Here is a 14,875-nt window from a genome sequence, read left to right as displayed (position 1 = left end):
ATTTTACCTCATCAAATTAAAATCTTCTTTGCCTCAAAGGACACTATCAAGAAGTGAAAAACAAATACCATGTAATCTCACTTATAACTGGAGTCTAATGAACAAAATAAACTAATGAGCAAAACAGAACCAGAAACATGGAAACCTGGGGCAGACTGACAGCTGCCAGAGGAGAAGAGGGAGGGGAATAATGGTGGAAAGAAGGGAAAGGGATTAGTCAAAGAAAATATGTGAATGACCCATGGACATGGACAACGGTGTGGGGAATGATTGTGGGAGCTGGGGGCAGGCTGGGTAGAGGAGAGCAATGGGGGAAAATTGGGGCAACTATAACAGAATAAATAAGAATAACTTTAAAAAAATTTTAAAAAGCCCTGGGTGGTGTGGCTCAGTGGATTGGGTGCCAGCCTGAGAACCAAAATGTTGCTGTTTCAATTGCTGGTTGGGGCACATGCCTGGGTTGCAGGTCAGGTCCCCAATTTGGGGTGTGAAGGAGGCAGCCAATTGTGTATTTCTAGCACGTTGGTGTTTATCTCCCCCCTTTTTCCTCCCTTCCCCACTCTCTAAAAATAAATAAGTAAAATATTTTTAAAAAGAAAGCAAAAAGACAAACCACAGAATGGGAGAAAATAATTACAAATTATATATTTGATGAGTCTAGTATCCATAATATATAAAGACATCTTAAGTTAACAATCAAACACAAATAATCTAAATTAAAAGTAAGCCTTTTGACCCAGCAACCCCACTTCTGGGAATATAGCCAAAGGAATCCAAAACACTAATTTGAAAGAACGTAAGCACCTCTATGTTCATTACAGTGTTATTTACAATCACCAAGATATGGAAGCACCCTAAGTGTCCATCAGTAGGTGAGTGGATAAAACAACTAACAGCTGCCTACACAATGGAATACTACTTGGCTGTAAAAAAGAAAGTGTTACCTTTTATTATGACATTATGGATGGACCTGGAGAACAGTATGCTAAGTGAAATGAATCAGTCAGAGAAAGACAAATACCATATGATTTCACTCATATGTAGAATCTAATGAACAAACTGAACTAACAAGGAAAATGCAGATGGACTCATAGATGGAGAACAGGATGTCAGCTAGAGAGCAGGGAGGTGAGTGGTGGAGTGATTGAGCTAAAAGGAAAAAGGACTCATGTACATGGATAACAGTGTGGTGATTGTTGGGAGGGGTATAAGGGGACTAAAGGGTAATGGAAAAGTACAATACACATTAAATTTAAAAAATGGCTATACAAATTTGAATGGACATTTATCTAAGAAACATATACAAATGGCCCATGACAAGATCCTCAACATCATTAATCATTAGGGAAATGCAAATTAAAATCACAAGAAAGTACCACATTACACTCACTAGGATAAATATAATTTTTAAAAACCAAAAAACAAAAAGTGTTGTCATTTATGTAAAGAAATTGGAATCCTCATCCATTGTTGGAGGGGATGTAAAATCATGCAGCTTCTATTTAAAACAGTTTAGCAGTTAAAAAAATTAAACATGAATTGATCATATGACACCGAAATTCTACTTCTATATATCCACAAAAAAGAATTGAAGTCAAGTTTTCAAGAAAATATTTGCACGCAAATGTTATAGCAGTACTACTCACAATAACCAAAAGATGGGAACAACCATTATGTGCATGAAAGGATAAATGAACAAACAAAATTTGATATTTAAGTACAAGGAGTATTACTCAGACAACAAAAGGAATGAGGTATTTGTATATACTACTACATGGATAAACATCAAAAATATCATATTAAGTGAAAGAAGCCAAATGCAGAAAGTCACATATATGTTTTTATTTATATAAAATATCCAGAATACGTAAATCCATAGAGACATAAAACACATTGTTATTAGGCAGGGGTTGGGGGTGGGGTAGAGAATAGAGAGTGACTGCTTGCTTAGCACAGGATTTCTTTTTCAGGAGATAACAATATTTTAGAACTAGATAAAAGTACATTTCCTCATTGTGAATGTAGTGAATGCAACTGAATTTCACATTTTTAAATAATTAATTTTATGTTATATGAATTTTACCTCAATAAACAATATTTTTAAAAAGCAATGAACTGTAAATGTAAAAGTGTACATATGGGAAGCTTCAACCTGAGTCTCAGCTTCTCACCTTCCTCCCTGAACAACGTGAGCTTCAGCACATGCTCCAGGTTCTCCACAAGCTACCAGACCCTGGGCTCCCTGCAATAGCCCAGCTACCAGGTCTGGCCGGCAAGCAGCATGGCCAGCATGTATGCAGGCACTGGGGGCTTGGGCTCCCGGATCTCCGTGTCCCGTTCTACCAGCGTGTGGGGCAGCTGGGGATGTGGGTATCTGGTGGGCATAGGGGGCATCCAGAGTGAGAAGGAGATTCTCACTCTCCTCTCATGCAATGCCTGAAGGGCTGACTGGCCTTCTACCTGGAGAGGGTGAGAAGCCTGGAGGCTGATAATCAGAGACCGGAGATCAAAATCCAGAAACTCTTGGAGAAGAAGGGACCCCAGGTCAGAGACGGGGAACATTATTTCAAGAACATGGAAGACCTGAGGGCTCAGATCTTTGCAAATTCTGTGGACAATGCCCACATCGTTCTGCATATTGACAATGCCTATCTTGCTGAGGACTTCAGAGTCAAGTATGAGATGGGGCCAGCAATGTTGCCAGTTTGTGAAAATGACATCAGTGGGCTCAGAAAGGTCATTGATGACACCAATATCTCTCAACTGCAGCTGTAGACAGAGATCAAGGCTCTCAAGGAGGAGCTGCTCTTCATTAAAAAGAACCATGAGGAAGAAGTAAATGGTCTACAAAACCAGATTTCCAACTCTGGGTTGACCATGGAGTCAGATGTCCCCCAAATCTCAGGACCTCAGCAAAATCATGGCAGACTTCCAGGCCCAGTAAGATGAGCTGGCTCGGAAGAACTGAGAAGACCTAGACAAGTACTGGTCCCATCAGACTGAGGAGAACACCATGTGGTCACCTTGCAGACTGCTGAGATAAGCACCGCTGAGAGGACAATTACGGAGCTGAGAGGTACAGTCCAGTCGGAGATCGACCTGGACTCAATGAGGAATCTGAAGGGCAGTTTGGAAAACATCCTGATGGAGGTGGAGATGTGCTATGCCATGCAGATGGAACACCTCAACGAGATGCTGCTGCACCTGGACTCAGAGCTGGCCCAGACCGCGGGAGGGGCAGCGCCAGTTCCTAGAGTATGCTAAACATCAAGGTCAAGCTGGAGGCTGAGATTGCCACCTACTGCAGCCTACCGGAAGAAGGGGAGGACTTCAATCTTGTTGACGCTCTGGAGGAGAGCCCCTCCTTACAAACCATCCAAAAGACCATGACCCACAGGTTTGTGGATGGCAAAGTGGTGTCTGAGGTCAAGGATACCAAAGGTTTGGTGCATTAAAGGCAGCAGAATTGGGGCACCCCACAGCAGGGCAGGAAGCCAATAAAAAGTTCATTGAAGAAAAAAAGAAGCGTATATATATGATCTTTCAATTTCACTCCAATAAGCTATATGTTTATCCTTACCAAGTACCACACTGGTTTGATCACCATTGTTTTCTAGTAAGTTTTGAAGTTTAAATCTTTCAACTTTTTAAAAATCAAGATTGTTTTGGTTATCATGGGTCCTTTACAATTCCATATGGATTTTAAGTGCAGTTTATCAATTTCTACATGACATTAGCTTGGATTCTGATAGGGATTGTGTTGTGTTACATCTTTAGATCCATTTGGGGGAGTGTTGAATTGTTATCTTTATCAATATTAGCTCTAACAATCCATAAACATGGGATGTTTTTAATTTTTTTAGGTCTTTATTTCATTTTCAACTGTTCATAGTTAGTGTATGGAAATACAATTGATTTTTGCATATCAATCTTGTACCAAGCAGATTTGTAGACCTCTTTTATTAGTTTTAATATTCTTTTATTTTTCAATTACAACTCATATTTAATATTATTCTGTATTAGTTTCATATTTGCAGCATTGATTAGAAAAGCATGTACTTTATAAAGTTGTCCCAGCACTGCTTCAATTACCCACCTGGCCTCACTCATTTATCATGATATTATTCAATATATATATATATATATTCAAACTATTTATATAGTCTCATGCTATAACTTACATCTCTGTGACTATTTTGAATAAATTTTAGATATTAACCCTTTATAGAACATATTATTTGCAAATATTTTCCCTCATTTAGTAGGCTGTCATTTTGTTTTGTTGATGGTTTCCTTGGTTGTGTAAAAAATGTTTCATTTTGATGTAGTACCACTTGTTAATTTATTCTTTTGTTTTCCTTGCCAGAGGAGATATATCAGAAAAAAATTCTGCTGAGGGAAATGTCAGAGATTCTATTCCTTATGCTTTCTTCTAAGAACTTGATGATTTTGAGTCTTATATTTAAGTCTTTAATCCATTTTTATTTTATTCTTGTATTGATATACGGTGTAAGAAGGTGAACTAGTTTTATTCATCTGCATGTATCTGTCCAATTTTTCCCAAAGCACTTACTGAATAGGCTGTCTTACCCATTGTATGTTCTTGCATATGTTGTCATATATTAATGGACTATATAGGTTTGAGTTTATTTCTGGGCTCTCCATTCTGTCCCAGTGATTTATTAATATGGGTCTGTTTTTATTCCAGTTCCATGCTGTTCTAACTGCTGTAACCTTGTAATATAGTTTTATAACAGGCAGCCTGATACCTCCTTCTTTCTCAAGATGTTTGTGGATATTCAGGGGATTTTTTGTGTGTGGTTCCATATAAACTTTTGAATTACTTGTTCTAGTTCTATGAAAAACATATTGATATCTTGATAAGAATTAAATTGAGTGTATAGATTTCTTTGAGTATTACAGACAAACCCAAAATAATGTTTAATGAAGTTATTTCTTTCTATCCATGAGCACAATATATGCTTCCTTTTATTTGTATCTTCTTCAATATTTTTATTCATTGTTTTATAATTTTATAAGTACAGGTATTTTATCTCCTTGGTAAAATTTACACCTAGGTATTTTCTTTTTGATTCAATTATAAATAGAATGGCTTTCTTAGTTTCCCTTTCTGAGAGTTCATTATTGGTGTATAAAAATGCAACCAATTTCTTTTTAATATAACTTTTAACTTTTTCAATTACAGTTAACTTACAATATTATATTAGTTTCATGTATATAACTCAGTGGTTATAGACCTTACTAAGTGGTCACCCTGATAAACAGAATACATCTGACAGCATACAGGTTTATTAACTAATTTATAGAAAAATATTTTTTAGCTCTCAAAAATTTTTTTAAAAAGTAGTGCAATTTATAGCTCCAAAAATTTTAGAATGCTTAGCCAAAATATACATTTCATGCAAATAAAATAGTGGAAGAATAATACCCAATGCTCATATATTGACTTCTAGATACAATTCTCTAATTACAGGATCCAGGACTATTTAAAGAAATGGAAGATCCAAGGAATATGGCAAGAAAAACACAGGACAAGTGTATTACTAACGTTTCTTCAGAGAAACATTAAAATTAGAGTGTGTGCATGTGTATATATAAAAACAGAGAGATGAGAGATTTGTTATAAAGAATTGACGCATGGAACCATTGAGGCTGACATGTCCCAAGATCTTCAGTTATCAAGCTGGAGGCCCAGGAGAGCAGATGTTGCAGTTTTAACCCCAGAAGAGTAAATAGTATAAGTTCCAGACTGAAAGCCAGCAGGCTTGAAACCCAGGAAGTCCTGATGTTTCAATTCAAGTCTGAAGGCAGGAATGGATGGTTGTCCAAACTCAAGGCAATCTGCTTTACTCAGTCTTCTGATTCAAATGTTAACCTCATCCAAAAACACCCTCACAGACAAACCCAGAATAACATGGAAACAAATATCTGGTACCCAGTGGGCCAGTCAAATTGATATTGCGTTGACCAAAAAGTTCATTTGGTTTTTACTGTTAAGATAGTTCTAGTAGCACTTAGTTGTCTTTAAGGTCATTCAAAATAACTTTGTTAAATTGTGTTGTGATGGCTGTTATATCAGTGTGCATTTTAAAAAACTTATCAAAATTGGTAAATTTTTTGCAGCCATTTTAATACTGAAGACAGAAGAAAATACATAACATTTTTGGCATATTATGATTTATTATTTCAAGAAAGGTAAAACATAACTGAAACACAAACAAAAAAGATTTGTGCAGTGTATGGAGAAAGTGCTGTGACTGATCAAACATGTCAAAAGTGGTTTGTGAAGTTTCATGCTGGAGATTTCTCTCTGGATGATGCAAATAAAGTTAACAAATAAATAACAAATAAAGTTCCCATTAAATGACATATTATATAAGGAAGAAATAATCTCTAGGTCTCATAAGGCTCAAAATTTATTTAATAGTTCCTTCATGAAGTGTACTCAGTCAACTAGAGACTTTCAATCCAATAAAAAAAATGACACCCATCACTGTATTTGTGTTATTTTGTATTTGATGAAATGTTTTTTTATATTTACATCTTGCCCTATAATAAAACTTAGAAAACTCATAGGCATTATTTTTCATTCCATGACAGTGAAATCCAAGTTTTCCCCCTAAGTAATAAGGTGCAGTATGTGAAATCTATCAAAGTCTAGTAAGGGAAGAATCAACATAAAAGCAATGAAAAAATAAATAAGTGGGGGAATAGAGACACTTCTTCCCTACAGAATTCTAAATGATATGCATAGATACTTCCCTTCCTCAAAAAGGTAGAGTTTATTCTCACTCCTTTGCTATAGGCTGAATTTAGTGACTCCCTTCCAAAATAAGATTAAATAAAAGGAAATATAATAAACGATTATGGCCTGGATGTTTGTTTTCTCCCAAAATTTATATATATTGAAGTCCTAACTTCCAATGTGATAGTATTTAGAGGTGGATCCTTTGGTAAGTTTTAGATTTAGATGAGGTCATGAGGGTTGGACCCGTATAATAGCATTAATACCCCTATAAAAAGAGGAAAACAGAAATACCACTCTCGTGCATGCACAATGAGCTCATAAGAATATACAGCAAGTAGGCGGCCATCTAGAAGCCAGGAAGAGGGCTCTCATCAAGAGAAAAATCTTCTGGAACTTTGATCTTTGAATTCCTAAACTCCAGAACTCTGAGAAATGTCTGTTGTTTAAGCCTCTCAGTCGATAGTATTTTGTTATACCAGACTGAGCTGACAAAAACTTCACAGAGAAGAGACCTGTCAGACACCATCTTAAGCATGCGATCAAGCTCAACATCACCAATGATGCCATGTTTATACTATATAACCCGGATACAATATAATGAGAGGGCCAATTCACCTCTCTGGTAGTCTCCTTCCAAACCTATAACCCCTATCTAAGCCAGAGGAAAACATTAGAAAAAAAATCAAAATTAAGCTACATGCTATCAAGTAACTGACCAGTAATCTTTAAAACTCTCAAGAAAAGAAAAAAACAAGGAAAAAATGAGAAATTATCACAGAGCAAAGGAGACTAAGGAGATACGATTATTAAATGCAATGTGATATCCTGGATAGAATGCTAGAATAGAAAAAGGGCACAGAAAAATTATTGAAGTCCAAATGACACCTGGAGTAAAGTTACTAGTAATGGACAGATATTGGTTTCTTAGTTTTAACAAATATTCCATTCCATATTATTATAAGATGTTAGTAAAGGTGAAAATAGATGAGACGTCTCTATACTATCTTTGAAACATTTTTGTAAATCAGAAATTATTTCAAAATAAGTGTTTCCAAAATCTAAGAAACAAAAATGAGAGCAGTATTATGGTTGTTAAATCCAGCCATTCTTTTTTTGAAGATTTTATTTATTTATTTTTAGACAGACAAGAAGGGAGGGAGAAGAGAGGCAAAGAACATCAATGTGTGGTTGCCTCTCACACATCCCCCACTGGGGACCTGGCCTGCAACCCAGGCATGTACCCTGACTGGGAATCAAACCGGCGATGCTTTGGTTCACAGGCCTGTGCTCAATCCACTGAGCTACACCAGCCAGGACCAATCCAGCCATTCTTAAAAAGTAAATTATAGTCACCATTTTTGGCCCTCTTTATCCATTATTACACCCCATCCTTCTTTCCTCTGGTAACCACCATACTACTGTCTGTCTTTATGAGTTTTTGTTTGTTTGTTTTCCTTGTTTGTTTATTTATTGCTGTCAGTTTTACATCTCACATATGAGTGAAATCATATGGTTCTTAGCTTTTTCTGACAGACTTATTTTGCTTAGCATAATATTATAAGGCTCCATCCATGCTATCACAAATGGCAGTATTTCATCTTTCTAATGTCTGAGTAGAATTCCTTTGTATGTATGTACCACATCTTCTTTATCCAAACATCTATTGAAAAACACTTTGGGATGGCTGGGGTTGCAGGGAATGGTATGGGGAAATGGAGACAACTGTACTTGGACAACAATAAAAAATGTGAAAAAAACTGAGGATGTTTTTCTTTTGCTGAATTATTTAAAAGCCCTAATTGACCACATAATTGCCACTTAATCATACCAGTTTGTACTGTGCAAACCTACCTCATGGTTAAAATGCTGAAAATTGTATAAGGAATCATGCCAGACTTTCAAATAAATAGCTGTATTTCAACTACTCTATGTTTCTCTTTTTGCATTAGCTGGCCATTTGTATGTATATGTCATCATATTTTCTTTTTTTCCAACTTCTTTTTCATAGTAATATTTCCCTATCTTCTCCCCCACTTACATATATGTGGAAGCTTGGAATGTATTTTTTAACGTAATTTGTGGTTGAATGAAAAATGGCAAACAGAGATGAAGAAACATCTTTTATGAGATAAATAAAAAATCAAATGAGGGTAAAGGAAGAAACCAATGGCTATAATATGCCTTATATGAAAAGAAAAAGAAAAACACTTTGGTTGTTTCCATGTCTTGCCACTGTGAATAATGCTGCAACAAACATAAACATAAGTGTGCATATATCTTTGTGAACAAATATTTTTAAAATTTTTGGTTAGCTATCCAGGTAAGAGATTATGGGGACATATATTACCTCTACTCTTGATTTTTTGAGGACCTGCCAGACTGTTTTCCACAGTGGCTGTACCAGTTTTCATTCCCAGCAATGATGAATGAGGGTTCCTTTTCCTCCACAGCCTCTCCAACACATGTAATTACCTGCCTTGTTGATAATAGTTATTCTAAGGTAGTATCTCACTGTAGCTTTGATTTGTATTTCCCTAACAGAGAGTGAAATTGACCATATTTACATATATCTGTTGGCCATTTGTATGTCTTGGAAGAAGTGTCTGTTCAGGTCCTCTGCTCATTTTTTAACTGTACTTTTGGTGTTGAATTGCATATGAGTTATTTGTATATTGTGGATATTAACCCCTTGTCTGAGCTGATGTTTGCAAACATCTTATATCACTTGGTTGGTTGACTTTTTTGTTGATGTTTTCTTTTGCTCTGCAAAAGCATTTTAGTTTCACAAAAAATGACATATTTCTATAAATTTAATTTTGCTTTTAATTCCCTTGCCTTTGGGGTCAAATTCATAAATTCTCTCTAAGACCAAAGTTCATAAGTTGAGTACCTATGTTTTCTCTTCTATGAAATTTATGGTTTTAGGTCTTATATTTATGTATTTGATCCATTGTGAATTAATTTTGTATATGGGGACAAACAATAGTCTAGTTTCATCCATTTGCATGTGTACTTTCCAATTTCCCCAGAGCCGTTTATTGAAGAGGCTTTCTTTTCTTCATTGTATGTTTTGGTTTCTTTGTCAAATTATTTGCCCATACACTTGTGGTTTTATCTCTGGCCTCTCAATTCTGGTCCATTGGTTTGTGCATCTGTTTTCTGTCAATACCTTGCTGTTTTGATTATTGTTGCTTTATAGTGTATTTGAAGGCAGGGTGTGATACCTATAGCTTTGTTCTTTTTTTCTTAAGACTGCTTTTGCTATACAGAGTCTTTTGTGTTTCCATACAAATCTAATGATTTTTGTTTTATTTCTTTAAAAAATGCCATTAAAATTTCTATGGGGATTCCATTACACTTGTATATTGCTTTGGGTAATATGGATATTTTAACTGTTGGTTCTTACAATACATAAACATGAAATATCTTCCCATTTCTTTGTGTTATTTTAAATAATGCTTTGTAGTTTTCATTTTATAGGTCCTTCAGACTCTTTGTTAAATTTATTCCTAGAGGTTTTACTCTTTTGGTTCCAACTGTAAAAAAAGTGGGTTTTAAAAAAATTTTTGGCCTGGCTGGCGTAGCTCAGTGGATTGAGCGTGGGGTGCAAACCAAAGTATTGCAGGTTTGATTCCCAGCCAAGGCACATGCCTGGGTTGCAGGCCACGGCCCCCAGCAACCACACATTGATGTTTCTCTCTCTCCCTCTCTGTCTCCCTCCCTTCACTCTCTAAAAATAAATAAATAAAATCCTTAAAAAATAAAAAAATAAAATAATTTTTTTCTGAAATTGTGTTGTTTGTACATAGGAGTGTAATAGATTTTTGTGCATGAATTTTGCAGCCTGAAACTTTACTATATTTGTTTATTATTTCTAATAGTTTTTTGGAAGAGTGTTTAGAGCTGTCTATAAAAAGAATCATGCCATCTGCAAAAGTGACCTTACTTCTTTATTTCCAATTTTGATGCCTTTTATTTCTTCCTCTTATCTGATCACTGTGGCTGGGATTTCCAGTACTATGCTGAATAATATTGGTGAGAGTGGACATCTTTGTCTTGCTCCTTATATTAGAGGAAAAGCTTGCAGCTTTTCACCATTGAGTATGATATTGACTAGAGTTTGTCTTGTATGGCTTTTATGTTGGGATTCTTTCCTTTTATACACATTTTATTGAGTATTTTAATCATAAGTGGATTTTATACCTTATCAAATGCTTTTTCTGCACTTATTGGTATGGTTATATTGCTTTATTTTTTATTTTATTTGTATAATATAGTCGATCATGGAATTATACACTTGAAACCTATATATACTTTTAAATTTTTATTTATGTATTTATTTGTTTGTTTGTTTATTTGTTTTTAGACAGAAAGGAAGGGAGGGAGAAAGAGAGGCAGAGAAACATCAATATGTAGTTACCCCTGGCATACCCCCTACTGGGGACCTGGCCTGCAACCCAGACATGTGCCCTGGCTGGGAATAGAACTGGTGACCCTTTGGTTTGCAGGCCAGTGCTCAATCCACTGAGCCATACCAGCCAGGGCTGAAACCTATATAATTTTTAGATGCATAATAATTTAATTAGTCTTAAACTTTTACAAAATACAAAACTCAAAAAGTTGGCTGGATAATTGAGATTTTCTTTTCAATCTGTACCAATATATCAAATTAATATTTGTGTAATAAATACCACTATTTGAATGAGCCTCATTACTCTGGTGATTATATTCACAAATTAGGAACATTTTGCTTACCTTGATTAATGTGAATAAAATCAACCTTGTCAGTACCTTTTTTTGCACTTTATAACTTAACATTCTTAATAGTTGAGATTTGGGCCTACACTATGCAATGTTAAGAGATCAGCTCTGGTCTTGACAGTGAAGTCACCATCAAAAGTTGCCTTTTCTTCATCCACAGCTTGCTGTGACAAAACTTGAATTGTGTCATATGTTGCCAGGGATTTCTTTGTTTTTACAATTGTTTTGAGGAATAATTATTCACTTTACTTCTAGTCTGTGTGCTCCCAACACTTTTTATTTACTTCTACCCACTGGAAGAACAAGGCCTCACTGTGTGATTTATCCAGTCAATGCTACATCAGAATGCACCAACTACCCACTAAAAGTGAGGCAAGACCTATCTATGACTATGATAAGTCCAGCACATGGTCCATCTTCTGCAACAGGTCTAGCTGGGAAGAACCGAGATGTCTATGTCATTAACAAGATCTAAACTTCCAGAAGGTTTAGTCAGATAGTATTTCTTTGCATTGCTGTGGGGCCAGTTAATAGTAAGATGGAAAGATGACTTCTTGAACTCCCATAGCTGGCCAAAGTTAAATGACCTTCAACACCCATTCCACTTGCCTGCAAAATCATGATTTCTCTACCTAAAGGGGTCCAAGCCTATGCTATTGCCACTCCTGGTTGATTCAAATGCTCATTTCATTAATCTGGGACCGAGTATATATTTCAGTGCATGAAAATTAAACAAAATTGCATTTCAGGTGGAGGGCCAAATAAGAAAAAGCTTGGAAAATGGCCCCAAACTTACTTTCCAGAGAAGGAAACCCTACCTCTCCAGTATACCTGGTGATGATGTCAAGAGTAATAAACTGAGAAATCTGAATCTGCTGAGGGATCAACTGGTGCTGATTGAAGTGTTTTGGAATCAAATGCTTGTCAACAATCTATCTTCTCTTATGCATACCCTGGCACCTGAGTGATTTCATTTTGTCCACCAAGACATGTAGAATAATAGCAATGAAATTGGCAGCAGCTATATGAAGAGCTTGTAAAAGGTCAAAACCCGCATTTATGCAATATTGTGTAAAGTTATGGTTTTGATCAGGATCTAATACCTGAATGCAGAGCTGCTGCAAGATCAACCTATAGCCTTTTTTTTTTCCTGAGTTTGTCAACCTCATCAAACAGGAACACTGTATTCTTAACCTCAACAGTCTTCAAGGCATTGATTACACTACCAGATTTACTTCCAACATAGGTGTGCCTGTGTCTTCCAATATCAAACCGATCCTGCACTCCTCTAAGTGCAACTCTGGGGAATTGTAGACTATTGAGTCTTGGCCTTTGATCTTCCCACACTTATTTTTTAACTTCGGATGGACCAGCAAAGCAGAAGTTAATGCTTCAGATTATTTTATAGCTGTCTGAAAGACAAATATTCTAACACTGCTTTCTTTCAATTGCCCACAGCATAATGGTCATTATCCAGAAGAATCTGAGCTGCTTGAGTGTCACGACATTCATCTGTACTTTGTTACAATCAAGTTCCACAGTAAGTTCTAAAAAATTCTTTTCCTTAATATTTATTTTTTAATTACCATTTACATTTAATATTATGTGGTATTAGCTTCAGGTATACAGTGTAGTGGTTAGATAATCATACACTTTACAAAGTGTTTCCCCTGATATTTCCAGTACACATCTGACACCATATATAGTTATTACAATATTATAAACTACATAGCCTATGCTATACCAATCTGTAGTTCTTAATCCCTTCAACCTATTACCCAGACCTCCAACCACTCTCCCCTCTGTAAACCCTCAGTTTGTTCTCTGTATCTATGAGTCTGTTTCTGTTTTGTTTGTTTGTTTCTTTGTTCTTTAGATTTCACATATAAGTAAAATCATATGGTCTTTGTCTCTGACTGGCTGATTTCACTTAGCTAAATAACCTCTAGGTCCATCCATGATGTTGAAATGGTAAGATTTCAGTCTTTTTATGGCTGAGTAATATTACATTGTATAAATGTACCACAGCTTTTTATACATTCATCTATTTATGGGCAACTGGGTTGCCTCCATAGCTTGACTATTGTAAATAGCACTGCAGGGAACATAGGGATGCATGTATCTTTTTGAAGTGGTGTTTTGTGTTTCTTTGAATATATGCCCAGAAGTAGAATCACTGGGTCATAAGGCAGTTCCATTTTTAATTTTTTGAGGAAACTCCTTACTGTTTTCCATAGTGGCTGCACCGATCTGAGTTCCTTCCCCACATCATGAACATTTGTTGTTGATTTATTGATGATGGCCATTCTGATGGTGTGACATGACATCTCATTTTGGTTTTAATTGTATTTCTATGATGATTAGTGAAAATAGAGAATCTTTTCATATGTCTATTGGCCACCTGTATGTCCTTTCTTGGAGAAGTGTTTCCTCAGTTCCTTTGCCTATTTTTTAAATTAATTGTGTGTGTTTTTGGTGTTTACTTTTATAAGTTCTTTATACAATTTGGATTTTAACACCTTACCAGATATGTCATTGAATATGGTCTCCCACTCAGTTGGTTGTCTTTTCAATTTGTTGGTGGTTTCCTTTGCTGTGAGAAAATTTTTGAGTTTGATGTAGTCACATCTGTTTATTTTTTTTCTATTGTTTTCCTTACCCAAAGACATATATCAGAAAAAAAAATATTTCTAAGAGAAATGTCTAAGATTTCACTGCCTATGTTTCCTTCTAGAAGTTTTATAGTCTTGAGCCTTACATTTAAATCATGAATTCAATTTGTGTTCTAGAATGTGATGCAACAAAGTGGTCTAGGTTTATTTTTTGCATGCCTCTTTCCAATTTGCCTGTCATTATTTATTGAATAGACTATCTTTACCTCATTGTATGTTTTTCCCTCCTTTGTCAAATACTAATTGACCATATAGAAGTGGATTTATTACTGAATTGTCTATGGTGTTCCATTGATCAATATATCTGTTTTTATGCTAGTACCATGCTGTTCTGATTACTATAGCCTTATAATATAGTTTGATATCAGGAAGTATGAATCCTTAAATGTGGTTTTACTTTCTTGACATTGCTGAGGCTGTTCTGGGTCTTTTGTGGTTCCATATAAATTTTTGAAATAGTTTTTCTACTTTTGTGAAATATGCCATCGGTATTTTATAGGAATTGCACTGAAGCTATAGATTATTTGGGGTACTATGGGCATTATAATAATGTTAATTCTCCCTATCCATGAGCATTATATACACTTCCATTTATTTATACCTTCTTCAATTTCTTTTTTCAGTGTCTTATAATTTTCTGAGTACAGGTCTTTTACTTTTTTGCTTAAATTTA

At 35.5% G+C, this 14,875-nt stretch overlaps 1 pseudogene; it reads right to left on the bottom strand.

Annotated features, from left to right (window-relative positions):
• Positions 1-11,589: 11,589 nt before the first annotated feature.
• LOC114504903 lies at positions 11,590-13,836 on the bottom strand (annotated as a pseudogene).
• Positions 13,837-14,875: the final 1,039 nt, after the last annotated feature.

The sequence above is a fragment of the Phyllostomus discolor genome, chromosome X (genome assembly GCF_004126475.2).
Source record: "Phyllostomus discolor isolate MPI-MPIP mPhyDis1 chromosome X, mPhyDis1.pri.v3, whole genome shotgun sequence".
Classification (NCBI taxonomy): domain Eukaryota; kingdom Metazoa; phylum Chordata; class Mammalia; order Chiroptera; family Phyllostomidae; genus Phyllostomus; species Phyllostomus discolor.
Note: the sequence above shows the minus strand (reverse complement) of the source record. Positions and strands in the feature narration are given on the sequence as shown.